The sequence below is a fragment of the Sminthopsis crassicaudata genome, chromosome 3 (assembly GCF_048593235.1).
Source record: "Sminthopsis crassicaudata isolate SCR6 chromosome 3, ASM4859323v1, whole genome shotgun sequence".
NCBI classification, from domain to species: domain Eukaryota; kingdom Metazoa; phylum Chordata; class Mammalia; order Dasyuromorphia; family Dasyuridae; genus Sminthopsis; species Sminthopsis crassicaudata.
In genome coordinates this window covers 128651323-128654945 of record NC_133619.1, presented here as the reverse complement: position 1 = coordinate 128654945, position 3623 = coordinate 128651323, and the positions used below count along the sequence as shown (strand labels likewise).

General features: G+C 40.3%; 1 long non-coding RNA gene across 1 annotated transcript; it reads right to left on the bottom strand.

Annotated features, from left to right (window-relative positions):
* Window positions 1–318: 318 nt before the first annotated feature.
* On the bottom strand, window positions 319–3264 carry LOC141560706 (uncharacterized). Its single transcript, XR_012487792.1, has 2 exons — window positions 2723–3264; window positions 319–1339 (listed from the first exon to the last, which is right to left on the bottom strand). It is a non-coding gene; the product is annotated as an uncharacterized LOC141560706 (long non-coding RNA).
* Window positions 3265–3623: the final 359 nt, after the last annotated feature.

The following is a 3623-nucleotide window of genomic DNA, read 5'->3' as shown; positions in this document are numbered from 1 at the left end:
CTAAAGTTAACATTTCTAATACAATACTGAATAGTAATGGTGATAATGGGCAACCTTATTTCACCCTGATATTATTGGGAATGCTTCTAGTTTATCCTCATTACATAAAATGCTTATTGATGATTTCAGAGATGCTACTTATCATTTTAAGGAAAACTCCATTTGTCCCTATGTTGTCTATTGTTTCTAAAGGTGACCCGGCCTGCGGGTCTCGAACTAGGGACGGCTGAAGTCACACATCAGTCTGTAAGCCGGAGGCTGGGGGAGGCGTTTGCCTGGGGATGGGCTGAAAAGAAAGAATGGAAACCACTCTGTGTAGTGACAGAATAGCTCGTTTATTGAGGCAAAGCAAAGGGTTTTTATATGTTGTGGAGCGAATGCCACGTAGCAAAGTAAATTTCCATAGAACAAAGGATATAACATCTGTTGACCATATATCAGAAAGTCAAGGCAATATGTGACGGTTTGCGGTTGGAACATTCGTCATGTTTTTGACAGTTAACGCCTGGGTCAGAAAAACCTTGGGGCAGGAAGTTCTCGCACAATCAGGACATTCCTCTGGGGCCAAGACTCTTGTCTAATCTTAAAATGGTTTGTAGATGTCTGGGTGAAGGGCCTTGGCATGTCCCCCTTTTTTCATTTGTAAGGTGACAGGCCTGTCTTAGGCTATGTGACCTGCCTCCGGTTGTGGGGAGTGAGCGTTCGATCTATATCAATAGCATGCCACCAAATGCTGTCTTAGGTCATCGGGGTCAACCACACCAACTCAGGGGTATATTTTACCAGATTCTATCTTAAGTGGGTGGGAAACAGACCTCTCGAGGTTGCCCGTCATGGCAATTGCGTGGTCTTACTGCCATGGTTCTGAAAATAATAAGTCCAACCTCAAATCATCCACCACCCGGGGTCACACTAATCCCGTCATGGGCTCAGTCACAGCTTACGTAAGGAATGGGGTAGGACATGATTGAGACCAAGTCTTGGAAAGACACCAGGGAAAAATGGGGGAGGTGTCAGTAATAGATATTTTATCTAATAGTGAGGCTTCAATACTGCTATCAAGATTTTACATGCACAGTTCATCAGTTGCTTTTCAATGTCTGTCTCAGCTTGTTCTCTGCATTCAGTTGGGAAGTCCACACCCTCGGAGTCCACCAGTCCTTTAATTCTGATGTGCTGAGTCCACTCTCTTTCCTATGTAGCCCTGCTGTATCTGATGTCAAGAGGATCTGGAACAGTCCTTTCCATCTCAGGGTCAGCTTGTCCTCCTTCCATGTCTGAACCAGGATCCCATCTCCAAGCTAGAACTCATGCACTGTTGAAATCCTAAGGGAGGAGTCTGAGCAATAAGCCTGTTTAGTTGCAAAGTTTTCAGATGTTACAGTAAAGACATAACATATTTCCTTAAAAACAAATCCTTGGTTTCAAATATTGGAAAAAAGGAAGAATTTTGAATCCCTTTAAATCAGTTTGCTTTCTTCAACCAGAAACAGCTGCAGCTTCCTATTGCTGCTCTACCCCTGCAAAAATACGTTCCGTCTCACAGTCACCTCTCCGTGACTACCTTTTCCAACAAGTTCCTTCTTTTCCCCACTGATTTCTTCTTGAAATCATTTGCTCCCACTAATAAATCCTTCTTAAATCACCTTTATTCTCCTGTCCCATCTCTCTGTTTCTCTCTTCCCAATGCCTACTTGCTCAAACTTTCTCTGACATACTTTAAACACTTCCAAACCAATAACTCTTCTGACTAGATGCTTCATTTAAACTATTAATTAATTTTGCAAATCAATCTCTCTTGTCCCTTTTCTTTAATCACCTTTTTTTTTTAACTTTAAACTTCAAGATTCATAAACCATAATGATAACAAATTACCCAATGTTTCAGAAGCAAACCAAATAGTTTTTCTTTTTTTTTTTTTTTTTCTCTGCCTGAGTGCTGCAAGGCCACTAGTAGAAGCTTCTCAGGCGGTATGGTATTAAGCAGATAAGATTGTAATGCCGTTACTCCCCTTTAGCAGGCTTTGAAAATCTGCTTTTCAGAGAAAGCTTTCCCACCAGTTTAAAATAGTCAAGTTTTTTCTTTTATTTACAAATTAGCACAACAGGTTAAAAGGTTTAAAATCACAAACACTTTTATATTAAGTAACATTAAAATAATCAATTCCCAAATTTCTTAATCATTGTTTTTAAAACTTTACAAAGCTCTTAAATCACTAAAACAAACTAGAGGCTTTTCCTAGGACTCCCGCTGCCAGAGAGAAGTTTGTTTCACCTTGAACATTCTTCCCTCCCGGAATCCAAACAGAGCTTCTCTAAACTTCCAAGCCCATTTTAATGCATTTCTCTGCCTTCACAGGGAATGCCTAGATATTCCATGATTTAAGACCACTCTGAAAGAATTACTATTCTGAATGAATTCCAATTTCCACAATTCAGCCTGTTATTTTTCTAAGCCTGTAACACAGAGGCTGAATTCTTATCTCTTATGAGCTTGCTAACTTTTAACACAGAACAAAAAATTCAAAGCAGACAAACATACACAGATAGACACAGAGCTCTATTTTTCTTAACTTTTAAGCATCTTTCTCTAAAGCTTTCTTTTAAGATCTTTCCTTTTAACCTTAATTCCTCGTTCCCTAAAACTCTCTTTAAGATCTTTAACGAAAGTCTGTTCTTTAGAAAGGTGGGAGCCCATGATTGCGACAGATTGGTTCACTTACCCTGTATGTGAAGATTCTCTTCGGGGTCCTTAGACGGGGGCCTGGCCAGGCGGTTCATCTCTCCTTCTCTTCGTCAATCCGTCGGGCTGATATGGATCTTCAGGTCCCTGTTCGGGCGCCAATTTGACCCGGCCTGCGGGTCTCGAACTAGGGACGGCTGAAGTCACACATCAGTCTGTAAGCCGGAGGCTGGGGGAGGCGTTTGCCTGGGGATGGGCTGAAAAGAAAGAATGGAAACCACTCTGTGTAGTGACAGAATAGCTCGTTTATTGAGGCAAAGCAAAGGGTTTTTATATGTTGTGGAGCGAATGCCACGTAGCAAAGTAAATTTCCATAGAACAAAGGATATAACATCTGTTGACCATATATCAGAAAGTCAAGGCAATATGTGATGGTTTGCGGTTGGAACATTCGTCATGTTTTTGACAGTTAACGCCTGGGTCAGAAAAACCTTGGGGCAGGAAGTTCTCGCACAATCAGGACATTCCTCTGGGGCCAAGACTCTTGTCTAATCTTAAAATGGTTTGTAGATGTCTGGGTGAAGGGCCTTGGCATAAAGGGAATAGATATTGGATTTTGTCAAATGCTTTTTCTGCCTCTATTATGATAATCACATGATTTCTTTCAGTTTGGTTATTGATATAGTCAATTAGTCTAATAGTTTTCCTAATATAGAACTAGCCCTACATTCTTGGTATAAATCTTACGTGGTCATGGTGTATTATTCTGGAGATGACTTTCTGTAATCTCTTTGCTAATATTTTATTTAAGATTTTTGCATCAGTAGTCATTAGGGAAATTGGTCTATTATTTTCTTTCTTTATTTTCACCCAGCCTGGTTTAGGTATCAATACCATATCTGTGTCATAAAAGGAATTTGGTGTAATTCCTTCTTTCCTTA